At 41.1% G+C, this 14,754-nt stretch overlaps 1 protein-coding gene and 1 long non-coding RNA gene across 13 annotated transcripts in view; one reads left to right on the top strand and one right to left on the bottom strand.

The window, feature by feature from the left end:
• LOC142361894 (uncharacterized) overlaps positions 1-13,657 on the top strand; it is an 88,935-nt gene extending 75,278 nt beyond the window's left edge. For both annotated transcript variants that reach the window (XR_012764501.1, XR_012764500.1), the window contains exons 4-5: positions 7,230-7,335; positions 7,600-13,657. This is a non-coding gene — a long non-coding RNA (uncharacterized LOC142361894). The remainder of the gene's footprint in view (positions 1-7,229; positions 7,336-7,599) is intronic.
• NRXN3 (neurexin 3) overlaps positions 1-14,754 on the bottom strand; it is a 1,053,133-nt gene that overhangs the window by 461,904 nt on the left and 576,475 nt on the right. The window lies entirely within an intron of this gene.

The raw sequence follows: 14,754 nt of genomic DNA, 5'->3' as shown, positions 1-14,754 counted from the left end.
CATGCTGCATAAACATGTAATTTCATCTTCCTCCCAAAGCTGTGACACTAAAAATCCACCCATGTTTTTTCCACTATCTGATAACTAATCATTGCAAAGTTCTCTCTGATTACAGTGTGAAGCATAATGATAACCATGAAGGGAGATAGCCAAAAATTCACTGGCAGCAGCCTCAATAGCTAAAGGTTGGTTATGCTATTTCTGTGCCAGAAGGAGAGGTGCTATACTATATAATTTAGTGAGCGGGTAACAGCATTCTGCTGCCATGGGTGAGTTGTAGTGTCACGATGTTTGCACAGGGACATTTGGGTAGCTGGTTGATGGAGAGCTTTTGCAACACTGAGTTTCATGGGGTGTGGCTGTGCCATGACTTTGCCATAGGGGACCTAATTTTTTTAAGGTGAGGAACAGACAAGAAGCTGTTTGAGCTGACGGAAGTAAAAAATAAGGTAGGTATAATAAGTACTGCTCTAGCCATCTATAGTAACAGAATCTGTTCCTTCTGAGTCCTCTTTTCATTTTTATTTTGAACTGGCAGTAATAAATATGAAAAACCCAATGCTGTAACAAATGTCAGAAGAAATCAGCCAAAAATCAAGACAACAAAAGACAACAAACTTCCTACGTCCCCGTGAGCCGAGCTACCCTACCCTGCCTTGCTCTTCAAACCCTCCCTCTTGTTTGCCAATACAGTGCTCACTCCCTCCTTCTTGTCATCAATATATGCTACTTTTTAAAAATATTTTTTTACAGTTAGGAGCTGACTGTAAGCTCCAAGGCTGATGAGGACTTTGATTCAATGCTAACTTCAAAGGGAACGTGCTAGGTGCTTATACTTGAGTGACATGTCATCACTTCTCTTCCTGCACTCAGTGTGCCCTGATGAATAATCAAGGCAGCTTTTACAGAGATGCAAGAAATGCCGATCACAGTTTGTCTCTGAGTCAGTTGACATTTTTATTTTATATATAAAGCAAATGAGGGTGGAAGACACAGGCAGAGAGCAAGAGATGAGGCTGTATGCCAACCTCTCCAGAACTCATTTAGGCTATGGCACAGAGAAGTTAGTCTTTACAATCCTGGATACTAATAAGGGGCACATATCCCTCTGAAAAATTAAAAAATCTTGAGACAGCTTAAAGGAAAGATAAAAGAAAATTTACAGCCTTTAGTATGGACATCTGTGCTTCTGTATGTCTGATAGGACTAGAGGGAGGGAGCTGAAGGACTTACAACATTGCTGAGGGAAGGGATGCGGGGGGTTCAGGTTTTTCAATAGGTTAAGTGTCATTCCAATATCTAGTAGAAGCAACCTGTAGATTGCATTGGACACAAACAATGAGAATGAAGAACAAGCTTCCTTCTTAACAGCTCTGCCACAGTGCTTGCAAAGCTCTGTTATCGTTGTGATGGTTTCCCACAACTCTCCCACTGCACTTGGGATGTGACCTGCAGCATCCAATCACACATGAGAGCAGAGGAACCTTCTTTTTCATTAATTCAGAGTTTTGCCAGGACTCAAATATCCATCTGGAAACAATCAGGCACAAAAATCTAATGGAAGAATCCCCATGAGAATCACAGCTTCCAAATTTAGTAATGAAGTGGTCAATTACTTTAGTGAAATCTAATGTGATTTTTCACAGTAACTGCAGCAAAGAAGCATTAGATATTGCTGGGCTCGCACACCATGCCATATTCTGTCCTCAATTTCCTACTTATAGGGATAAGAAATCAGGTTGGTGGAAGATGACTTGGATGTTCCCAGAACAGGCCAGCCTCCAGTACATGCCAGTTAGACAGTTCTTTGTAAGTACTCCCAGCTGGTTTGAATAGGAACTTTATAAACTGATACTGAAGTAAAGTATAAACTACTATCAAAAGCAAAGCCAGTACTGAACAGCAAAACTGATAGAAAATACGTTAGTTCAATTTCTTTCTTTACTTTTCTTAAAATGATTAGAGAAAGAAAAGATTTTTCTTAAGCATCTAGAACAATTTGAATAGCTCTGAGGAATGTTAAAAGGATTATACAACATGGGTAGGTTTCTCGTAGAGGCAAAACAAAAGCAAAGTTGTATTCTTATGCCTTTCCATAACTTTACGAAGATACTGTTTTTCAAAGAAAATTTTTGACTGATGGATTTGGTTTTAAAGAAGGCAATGGGGGGTGCTAAACAGCAGGTTGACAGGGAGGTCAGTTGGAGACTGCCAGGCCTGCCAGGAACATGAGATGTGCTGCCACAGCTAACTTGCATGTGAGGCATAGCCAGGACCACGGCTCCATCAAGGGGAGCTTGGAGTTGACCTGACTAGGTGTCAGAGAGGGCACTGTGACTGCCAGCATCAGTCCTCCCCTTCTAGGATGTCTGGTGCCATATACACTTAATGACAAACTCATTTTCTCAGCACAGTCAAGAGGAGGATGAAATCAAATATCCAAGATACTTTCCCCTGGGCCATTCTCTCCCACATAAACTCTATACACCATGTGTGCTCTCCTTCAACACTTTCATCTCTCTAACAGATATAGAGCCTCAAACAGAATAAAACCAAACAAGGCTTGATGGGAACAGAAGTCCTTATTTAGGATAATGAGCAGACAAAAAAAGCCCTCAAGAAATTAAGAGGCTCAACGTGATATATAGTCCTTCACTGAACAGGACTGCAGGAAGATATTTCTTTCAAGTTTAAAGGAAAATCTTGCTATTATAAATCAATTGGTTGAGATTAAAACTATCTGTTTTAAGCATCAGACTAGCATAGGTATAATGTTCTTGCTGTTCAGCCTGCAACTACTGATGCATGACGTAGCGAAGGTAAACCTAACAGTTTAAGAACTGTGACATCTCCCTTTCCAATTTCTAAAATTTCAACTTTAATTGATACAGCAGGTCTGTCTACTGATCAGCACAGCGATACGTGAGCAGAAAAGGTCCAGATGAGATTAAATCTGGAATGGGCAATAGCTGTGCTATTTGTGGGAGAACCCACCCGCAGTGTGTGCTTTGGAAGGGGTCAATCTCCAAATTAAGGATGTTCCCAAACCTCAGGGAGACGTTTCCCTTCACCTCACTTTCAAGTGCGTGGAAAGAAGTGGAGGCCATCTGTTTGGCAACTCAGTGAATATACAAACTAAACTCCTTTTCACATGTCAGTTTTTTGCTCAAGAGGCTCACAAGTGCTTGGAAAGCCTTACAAGCAGTAAAAATCAGAAATTTCACAGGTGGGAGAACTCAATCACAACATATCAACAGCAGAGCCTGGAAAAGAACTTGGAAAAATCAGCTATAACCTTTTGTTTATTCCCTGATGCATTTGCTGTATTTTCACCTATCTCCCGGTCCACTTGCTCTCTATATGCGAGTCACTTTGCATACAATGTCTTAGTGAAGCTAAAGCCTACCTTCCTATCACAGCGTTCCAATAAACAGCTAGGTAGGTCCTGATAAAGAGAGACACCACCATGCGCACCCAGGGAGAGCGAGGGTCCTGGGAGATACTGCAGAACAGCCTGAGTTTCACACTTATGACTGATGCTGTTTAAGGGATGTTCTGTTAGAATAAATATCTTTATTCTGTTAGAGAAAAGGACTGTTTCTTACTAATCAACATGTGCCAGACCCAAGTTTCATCAACACAACAGCTACCTGCTGGCTGACTTGCAATTTAGTACATGATTACCTATTGCCAGCAAATCCCCAATCTTCACAGACCCAGGCAGTCAGTGCTGAGAAATGTTAAATATATTACTTACTGCATATAGTGGAGGAGGAAGGGAACTGGGGTAAGGAAGTGGGAGAAGAAAAGAGCAATATATTGAAGAGGAAAAGAATGGAAGGTAAAAAAAAATGGAAGAAATATAGAAACAGAAAAAGGAGTTGAAAAGGAACAGCAAGAAGTTGGAACAGGAGTGAAGAAGTGGAAACAGGGCAGCTGCAAAAGAAGGATAGAACTTTTAAAAAGTTAAAAAATAAATTACACAGGTCTTTTCTGAAAAAGCAAACTTCTTGTGCAATGTGGTTGCAGCAAAATGTACTACAATCCTTGCCTCACCCTGTTAAAACTAGCTCAAGATTTCTCAGCAGACCTACCACAACTGAAATTTGAAAGGCAAAATAAAGTAGATCGCGAATGCTGAGTCAGCACAAGAGCTTGAGCACGCCACCCTTGTCCCTTCCCAACCCATGAGGGCATTGGAGTGACAATAGCAGCGGTGATCCTGGGTAGGAAGGTAGGTGTCTATAGAGAGGGCCACCACCCCTTACAAGCAAGCCTCCCGCTTCAGAGCTGCAGCCAAAGCCAGGCTGCTCTGCTGCCACAAAACTTTCGGTGGTAGAAACCTGCAGTCCCAGTAGCACATGGCATCCCAGCACTTAATTTCTCTCCTTTCCAGTATAGGCTCAGGAGGCAGTGGGGCTACTCTGTGCTACCACTCTCAGTGGGCTACCATTTGCAAGCACCTGTCTCCTTGAACTGTCCTGGCTCCTGCTATCATGGTTTGAAGAAATCATTATATGAAGTATAACACTGGGATTGTGAACTACTGCTTGGTCTCTGTCTTCTCTCTGCCTCTTTTTGCCTCGTGCCTTCATTTTCCTAATGACCAAGTTCTTTGCATTTGGTTTGGTTTTTCTCCCAGCTTTCCCTTTCTGCTTTGCTTTATTTGTGTCCTTCATCTACAATTACAACACTCTATTATTGGATCATCTAAAATTATTCCTCTCTATTATAATTATACTAAATGCCTTCTTCTGCAGTCTCAATATTCTGCAAGGGAAGTCGTTTTCACTAATGCTGAACCTGAACTGCTTGTTCAGGAAGGAGAGCTCACTTCTTCCCTTCTGCCTGCTCATCCACTCTATCTTTATGGGATCCCTTTACTGCCTGGCAGGTCAGTTTCCCTTAGGTTCTCTTTATTCTGCACCAAACACTAACTTTAAACTGAATACATGCCCTACACTCTTAACCTACTTTCTTAAATTCCACGTTTTAGGCTCTTTATTACATTTACATGCTGAGAAAGGAGGCAGTGTTGGGGACACACAGAGCTCCAGAATCAAATTTCAGACGTGTTTTACAGGCGCATTACAAGTGCCTCCCCTACCCTCCCAGTGCTTTATCCACCAGTATAACTTCAGGCATTTCTTCTGTGCCTCGTTTTGTACTATCCAGGTGTTGGTATTGCACTGTATGACGATAAATATTAGTAGAAGCACTGAAATCTTATTCAGTCAAAGGGTCACCATGGGACATGGAGACTGGAACCAAAACCATGACCGCGGTGACACCACCGGGATTAAATTTAGCCCTGTCTGTACATACAAGGGATATCATGTTTTGATGTGCAGTTTACCATCAAGATATAAGATAATAATTAAATCACAATCACAGCCTATAACCATCAAAAGCATAGTTGCTAACAACTAATAAATCACAGTTTTGGCACCACGTGACTGAATCAGCTAAAAGGCATGTACCTTTGCTATGTGGGTTCACCCTTTTGGAATCAGCACGGCCGTGTAAAAATTTAGATGTTTAGGACAAACCTCCCTTAACATTCAGTATCACAGTCATGAAATAAGATATACCCTTTTTCCTCCTTTTCTGAGAAACCAGGAGATGATCCCTAGTAAGATAAATGCTTGGGAACTCTGGTCACACAAATCTGCAGCAATCATGATAAAACTGGAAAGCCAAAACCACTTTGTGACTATCTTAACCTGCAGATGGGCTCAGTACTGCCTCCTGAAGACTTATGCATACTTAGACTTGTAAGAAATGCACTGATGAGAGGTATTAAAAATTTTGGTTCATTGCAGAGGTCATGCCCATTCTTGGTGACTTTTTTTTTTTTTAAAAATTAACGCATGAGGTGGATTTTTGGTAAGTCATGATCCCATCTAGGTCTTCCAAAAGTGCACATGTGCTGTGGGAGCTGAAGCAGAATCTTCATTAACTGCTGGTAGCAATTCAGACCCTCTGACACACAACTGAGCACAACAGTCTCTGTCAAGTTAGGATCGTGGTAACATACAAACCAGTAAGATATTTCAAAACTCTCTCCAAAATTCATCAGAGCCCCTCTCTATTCTGTGACATTGGATCAGAACATAATGAAATAGACTGCTTGAGAAAACATAAGATACCTCCTAGTTCCATGCAAAACAGAATAACAATCCTCATTTTTTTTTTTTTGAGATCTCAGCATTTCTAATCTCAGGACTGTGTGCACCAGAAGAAAAAAAAAAAAACACATTGACAATAAAATTGCATGTAATTAAGGAATCCCAGGTTGGGAATTTTATTAATTTTTCTATTTTTATTTGTCAAAGTGTGGTTCAGTTCTAATTTTCTCCTAGCCAGACCATACATGTCCAAGAAAATATTGAGTTGTGTGTTTGCACTTTTATGGACTCTGACATGAATGAACACGAGTTAAAAGAGGCAAACTGACCGTTCAGCTGATAATTTTTCTCTTTGTTACATTATCAGGTTAAAAATGCCTTTGCATGAATGATTTAACTGGTTAAATAATCTGTTGCCTGTTTGCTTTACACTGAATTACAATATAGACATTTCATTCATTTGTATTTTCTTTTGTTTAGCTAATTGAGTTAAACATACCCCAGAAAGAGTCCACATTTGTATCACTGACTGCAAAGCTGAGGCTGCGACTGTATTTTGGCAGCTTATTAGTAAGAACACTGGGAAGAGACACTGGCTTTCCGTCTCTCTCCTATCAGATTTTTGGCTTACATGTTGGGGTAAAAGAAGTTGTCTGGCTAGGAGGATGTTTGGAATTTTTCAAACTTCTCAGGAGAAAAAGTTTCTTGTTAGCTTTAATTGTTGGTTATAAAATGCTCCTATTTCATTTGCATGCCTGTTCTGGGATCTGTGCAAGATGCAGATTCATTATCTTGTTTTATCAAGCATGTAATAAATAATCCCAGCTAATTTGGAACTTTTTGTTTATCTCTGCATCTGCACTTATCATAGATTTTCTCGATCTCCTTTTTCCTGTTGTACACTTATTGTTATTTTCTTGTATTTGAATGGAAGTTCCTAAGGGCGAAAGTCATGCTGCCATATACGTTCATACAACATGTACTACATTGGGACCCTGATGCTGCGAGAGGAATTTGGGAGTGACCAAAAAAAGACCTGATAAGCAAGTAGTAATTTGAATTAAAAATTCTCTGTCATTTTCTGCCCTATTTTCTGTGCAGTGGTATGTATCTGAGCACATTTCACTCAGACGTGGTTGAAACAGCAACTGGAATGTTGCATATGGATACTTGAGGGTTCCACTAGGACCCAAGAGTCCCCAGAAAGGTAAGGTGTTTTCTCATCTGCTCATTAACGATTTTGACAGTGGGAGAGGAAAAACACATAATAACTTTCTGGGCAATTTATTATAGCTATCTATATCTATGGTAATGCCTGAATATCTAGTAGTTGCCTTCCAGGAGGGCACAAGTGCAAGAAAGACATCCACATTAGGACAAAGAAGAAAAATGAAAAAATCAGATCCAATTTATAAACTTCCGTCTTCCAATACATTTAAAATAATTTTCTGTTTCTTTGCTTGGCCTCTAGGTTACTCAGCCTTTGATCTACTATAGAAACCTTTACAACTTGTGGATTTTTTTGGTGACTATTCCAAAGACAGCTCAATGAGGTACACCCAAGAGTCAAGGAAGGCAAACCCAAACCAAATTCATAAGGAGCAAATAAAAATCATCCAAATTTTCTCCAAAAAATAAGACAGGAGACAAGGATATGCATGCTATTGTCAGGTGATGTGCAAAATCTACAGAGATTATGCAGAAGAGTACATACATCTATATCTCTTTCCTAGTGCAATTTCACTTTTGAAGCAAGTCATTCACTCTGCTCTAAGAAGATTCAGGGCTCAAAGTCATGGGTGAAACCATTCTCCTTCCACTGAAACTTCTGTTTACAATGAGTCCTCCCAGCATTTCTCCCTCAATTAATTTCAGGAAGCAAAAAGTTCCAGCTCCCATCAATTTCTATTGTTTTTTTGTTTTGTTTTCTTTTGCTGTTCCCCCCCTCCAGCTGAATCCCATTCTTATTTTAAAGCACAATGGCTGGACGAAAGGTTTGCCCTAGTGACCACCTTGCAAAGCTGGTGGAGTGGAGACCACTGAGAAACAGCAGCACCAAGTCAAGCAGGACATTCCAGAGAGGGCTCCCCTTAGCCACGTTACTGTAACTGGATTTTCCCATGACCTTCAAGATGCTACTTCAGCTCCCTCCAGAGAGGCTTAAGCAGCCTCCCTGCTATTAAGATGTTCTTTCATTTGTCAACAGAAAGCTGCTCAATTGCTACCCTGAGCAAATTTGCATAGAAATTACCAATGATACTCTGCAAACAGTTAGGAGAATTACAGCAGAGCCATCCAGCAGAAACACTCCAGGATACACAGCCTACAAACAGAGTCACTGCTCAGACAAAGAGAGGGAGGAAAATATTGTGGGGAAAACGCACTGGACTTGCAGAACTGTTGATACAAGTGCATTCAGCACTGTGAGCTCTGTTTGGGCTCTGAGTATACTAGTGCTTCCAAACCTTTCCCATGGCAGGAAGAAGATACTGCTATCATTTCCTTCCTATCTGCCAAGTATTTCCCAGTTCCCCTCGTTTATCTGACCCATGCAGCTGCATCTTTGTGTGAAGCCTGTAGAAGAGAGAGCTACCCCATCCTGATAAAGGATGCCTAATTTTTCAGCCTAGCACTCTGAACTTTATCCTCCTGTCCCTGACAAAGAAGCCTTGCTGCCACCCTCCAAATTGCTCCTTGAGGAGAGCAATCCCTCCTAGTCACACTCCTCAGCCCCTCCATCTACCCTCAGTCTTCCCAGAGCCCTGCCCCTTTCTTCACCCCTGGAGATGGGACCCACTGGGTCACCGACCTGTGATACTACAGGACAAGTAGGCGCCTGGTTTGCTTTAAACTGCCATTTTTTCAGTTTGTGATCTCCTTGCTAGGGCTCTTGATCTGATCACAATGGGCTTTTACTGGCAAAATTGTAGAGCTGTGCAATCTGTACATAATTCTTTTGTCAAGCACTAGTCGTGGTAGTATCCGGCCTCCAACGCCCCGTATGAGCGCTCAGGCAATCACTGATAAAATATAAATCTGCCATGGTTGCTAGCATTGACCAGGGGCATGGCTGAGAACCTAGAACATTTCTTTCAATGGCAGCATTTTTCCAGAACTGCCCTTTGACAGAGCAAGTCTTCTACAGCACTCAACAGCCTCAGCACAAGGAGCCTTATAAAACTTTGAAAAAGTCTCAGAGATGTAAAAGCAATCATGTCTGAGGAACAGTAACAGTACTGGGCCCTGTCTACCCAAAGAGGACCACTCCAGCAGCCAAATGAAGGCACGGGCACTAAAGGATACCAAGAGGCAAGTCCACATTTCCTCAAATACCACACCGCAGCAGAGACTGCTGGATCAGTTAAGGGAAAATAAAGAGGAATCAAGCAGCAAAAAAATGTCTGGAAAATGTTATCCCATATGTAGGTATGTACATACATACAGGTGCATTTGTGTGTGTGTGCACACGCAAGAGAAAAAATAGGTGGATATTCAGCAGGGCATGGGGTATCTGATGCTTACTATGTGGTCTTGACATAAAATGACGGTACAGAGCAGAAGAAAAATCCCATTTCAAATAATGATCAAAGCCATCACAGGGGAATGAGTAGCTTCCACTTCTTAAAGCGAACAGCCAGCTAATATTTATTCCACAGTACAGACAAAACTCTGCCTTCTGTCAAGGGGAAGGGAATAAATTGTTTTCCCATAATGGTGTTTTCTTTTCAATCAATTTCCCTTCAAGCTTGATTTAAGAGGAGGCCATGTCAGAACCTCAGGCAAACTGAAGAAGCCTAAGACACTCTCCCCATGAAAGGTGAAAATGATGATGCAGGCAAACTTACAGAGTTCAGTCTAAACACCAGTGCTGCACACAGGTACAGTCACACACTCCTCTCCCTCCTCCTCTTCAAATAAAAGGTTTGCAGCAAGAATGCAACTAAAGGCCAGCAGCAATAAGGAAAGGGTTCAGAGCACAGGGAATAATAGCAATGGCTATATGTTGGACTACATGCTGCATTAGTTAGAGATAGAAGTATAACGTACTTGAGAAATTGTTGGGACAGGTCATTTTGCTATATACGCACTCACTTATATGCTGTATACGTTATAGATTTTCTTTTTTTTAATGAGACCTTTGTAGGTATTATTCCCTTATTACTAATATGCACACAAAAGAAAGAAGAACAGTTACATTTGGTAAAACCCCTGGCTTCTAAGAAAAGCTATCAGGGGAAAGCTGAAGAACAAGGCTGCTCCCATGACATTACAGGCACTCAGCTACTTGTAGAGCCAGCCCATCAGGGAACAGCTGAGATTCAAAAATACTTTTGGCTTGTTAAAAATTGTGTATATTTTCTGGGGTTACAGACATCCCCCTGAACTGGAAAAATCACAGTAGTTTCTATTTCAGAATGAAATTGATGTTGCAGAACTTTGCCATCTATTTCTTTTAAATGCAAATTGCAGAAAGACTGCTTCCAGGATGTTGGGAATTCAAAAAGAAAATACTTAAGATTTTTAAATCTTGGAAGGATTTTGACAATTTGACCCACATATCGTACAAACACTCAGAACAGTTCCAATAGTGTTTGAACCTAAGCACATAGTCTCAAAATATCAATCAAGGTTTTAATATATGCAAATCTGAAAGACAGAGGAACCCTTATTTTTCCTCTCAAAGTTCTTCAGAGGATGCAACTCCCAGTTAAATGAATCAGCTCTTCAACAGTCATGGGATTCTTACTGTAACATTGGAGGGAGAGGATGTAGATTTAAAAAACACAACTCCATCCCATTTTATTTCTGACAGATTTCATTTGGACCATTGCTGTCTCAAGACAGGAGCACTTTGCATGTTTGAGTACAATGATTTTCTCATGGCAGTACAGTAAGTAAACAGCTAGCAAACGATTTGGGCGCTCAATGGACTTTGCAGGCAAGATTCTTAACAACAGTGTTAGTTAAGCAAAAGCTAATGAACACTTACGACAATGACATTCCCATTTCCTGGCCCTAATTCTCTCATTACTTATCCACAGGCATAAAATGCTTGCACTGGCATTAGCATTACTGATAACAAAAGCCAGAAGCACAAAGGATGCCACATCCACTGATGACAGCCCAAGAAACACGTCTGTTGGTTCAGTTGGGAAGGGAGCTGATGGGGAGGACCAAGTTAACATCCAGCATGCCCAGGCTAGGACTAGCATTGAGAACTTGCTCATGGTGTCAAGTACTTCTCCAAGCACCCGTGTATCTGTGCACGCACCTGCACATGGAGAGTCTTATGGGAATCTTTTCACGATCAAGATTTTCTCCATAAATATAGGCCAAGATTTTCAAAAATAGATGTCCAAAGTTAGGCATTCCAAAATCCATATTTAAGCATCTACAGAAGTGGCCTTATTCTCAGAAGTGCTGAAATTGCCAAGAGCTGTAAAATGCTCAAAACTTGAGAATCAGGACACATGTTTAGGTGCTTGAAAACAGATCCAAGAGCCTAAGTTTAGGTATCTATATTCTTGACTGTAAAATATTATTACCCATGCAAGACCTTCTGTAATCCATCACAAATACATGACGTTCTCAAAAATGTACTGTACTAATTGGCCCAGATTTTCAGTTGCAGCTGAAAAGTGCACTGCCCAGATCAGAGCAGAATCACAAATGTAACTGCCGCTGCTCTTCACCAATTTCCTGGTGGTATTTAAGGCAGCAAATTACAGCGACTGCCAAAAGCACCCAGTGGACAACTGTGGCAGCTGCCCTGGCCTATATTCCCTTTATCTACCCTCAGTCTCCAGCAGAAGACAGGATAAAACTGGTGTAAGGTTGCACCAGTCAAATTAAAAAAGAGCTCCCTCTCTATCAGAGTCATCCTCCCATGGCCACCTATTTCTGTGTTTAAATCTATGCAATGCAAGGGAAATAAGCCCCATACTTTATCAATTCCAATCACATTTATTAAACATGTGAATAGGGTGTATCTGTTTACTTACATGTTTACCAAGTAGAATTCAGTAACATCTTTTGAAACTGATGTCAGATCCTTCAGCTTAGAGAAATTAAAGGGAAATACATATACACAACTGTTTGGTATGCTGGTGCCCCAGTAGGGAAATGGTTTCCACCTGTGCTAGATCTGTTAGAAGCAGAAAAAACGGAAGGACAGTATTTAAAAGGGAAAAACACACTAAGGAAAGGTTCATCAATGAAATAGCAAATACTTAGAAGATTTTATTTTAATGCATTGATACAACTCCTCTGCTTCCTCTGAATCCAAAATCATGACATTATCTATGTGAAATACACTGTAACAAAATTCTCAGTATGAATCAGGGTCTTCAGGGTACTTCCCTTCTCCAGTTTTCAGCAGCTTTTTTTAACAATTGCTGCATCCTGTAGCTTCAGCACTTGGCAGCAAAGACAACATATTCTACATACTTACTGCACCTGTACACAACTATACTGTCCCACACAGCTGGAAAGCACTCTCTGATGAATGGACACACTAGAATCACACAAAATTATCTTGAATATGAGGTCATTCATCACATCTGGCAACATCTTACTAAAATTGCAATGAAAGCAGCCATACTTCCAAGTGGTTCCCCATATATCTACTATGTTTTCCTTTTTAATGTATGCTGTCTGTATGCTTCCAAAGGGTCATATTCTCAGATGTCCTACTATGGTGGTATTCCATTAATAATGGATCTGTCATTATCTTGAACAATGAGGATCTGATCAAAAATTCCTTCACTTAACAATAAACTATGACCACTTCCGGGATGGGTACAAACACCGTTCAATGGCACACAAACAACACTATCCACGAGTTTACAGCCAGAAATAAAGTAAAACACCTCTTTCCAAAGACACAGCAAGGGGAAATCAACACAAGAAATAAATCCAAACTGGCCAAGACATTTAAATATATTGTTTCAATGTTACCTCCCAGAGAACAATACACCTATCAGACCACCAACAGCCACCACGAGCACAGTTTAGCTTAACCCCCTACATAGCATACAAGCATGACTCCTACCAGGGGGGCACAGTCACACCCTCTGCCCCACCAGCCCCATCTGGGGAATCCACATTCCTCTGTGAGATACTGATAACTGTAAATGTAACAAATGTAACATGTAGGGGAAGTTATCACTTCAGGTGGTCAGAAACAAGTCTTGGTTCTTTGTGAATACTGGGACGGTTGCAAGACAAGGGACTCCTGAATAATCCCTTTAGGCGCCTGGGCCTTGGGAGAACAGGTATGCAAACTACAGAGATAAGGAGCCTGCAGGATAATCTGAAGACCCCTGCCGAGAGACGTCAAACAAACATGTGCGATGGACATTACCATATATTAATGAATTCTCGGAAAAGCCATTACTATGATAAACATTTCTTGGAAATGTAATGAATATGTATGTTAACATAGCATAAATACCTAGTAACTGTGTCTCTTCGGTGCACACGTTTGGAGGAGAGATCCCCCGTGTGCCCGGCGCCGCAATAAAGAATACCTGCTTAATAGTCTGCCGACTATTGAGTCTTCAATTCCGGCTTTTCACGGCATCATTTCCCATATAAGCCCCTCATATTTCAGTAGGGCTTCCTCTGCTGTAAGCATGTCTACATGCATCTTGAATCCAAAGCATGGAGGGATTTGCTTACTCACTGTTCCAACTTCTTCCTAGAAGTTGAAGAGCTTCTGAGAGGCTAAGATTATTTGTTCAAGCACAGGACCAGTTGTATGGCTTCCAGACCACCTTGTTTATCAGCACCTTGGCTAAATACAAGGCAATTCCAAATGCATGTTTGTCAGCAAAAGACCCCGCAAACTTACCCTTAGCTCATATGAGCCAAAACCACTCTAGTGCACAGGTGGCATCACTGAGCTCTTTATAGCAAAAGTTCTTTTTCATCTGCTACGTAGCCCAATGACACATAAACTAGAAATAAATTCCCAATGTATAACAAATGGGAAGGTAAGTGGGCTCTAAACTACTTTTTGCCCAGAAAGTTGCCCTTTCACACATGTTGCTACAGTTCTCTTTTTCCCAATGATTTACACATGGGAAGGACCCTGACAGGAAATACTTGAATGAGCTGAAAGTGGTGTTTCAGACACAAAAAAGACAGGGCAAGGCATGGCATCCATGCCAAATGGCTGTTAAAGAGGTAACAACAGAAGAGTAAAAAAAGAGATGATAATACTGTAGTCTGATGAGAGCTGGACAGGAATCACAGAAAGCACTTAGGCAGAAATGGTAGGAAGAATCTTGCAGTGCCTTGGATGACAAGTGATATGATTTGAGCATGAAATGTAAGACAACTGGTAGTTCAGAAAGAAATGTGAAGAGAGCAAGATAGGCACAAATACAGAAATGGCTGCAGGTTGCTACCTCAGCAGCCATTTCAATGAACTGCGCTCAAGGAAATCCAAAGGAAGAAAGCCACCACACTTAGTGCAATAGAATAACAGCAATATGAACAAAGATTCTAGCTGGAAGATGTCAGGAAAGCGAGATCTGTTGTTGGTTGTGTCAGGCCAAGACCTAGATAAGTCACAGGTGCTCAGTCACCTTCTCCTTCCTCTGAGATGGAACTCAGACCTAGT

The sequence above is a fragment of the Opisthocomus hoazin genome, chromosome 7 (assembly GCF_030867145.1).
Source record: "Opisthocomus hoazin isolate bOpiHoa1 chromosome 7, bOpiHoa1.hap1, whole genome shotgun sequence".
Lineage (NCBI taxonomy): Eukaryota > Metazoa > Chordata > Aves > Opisthocomiformes > Opisthocomidae > Opisthocomus > Opisthocomus hoazin.
This window is presented reverse-complemented; position numbering and strand designations above follow the sequence as displayed.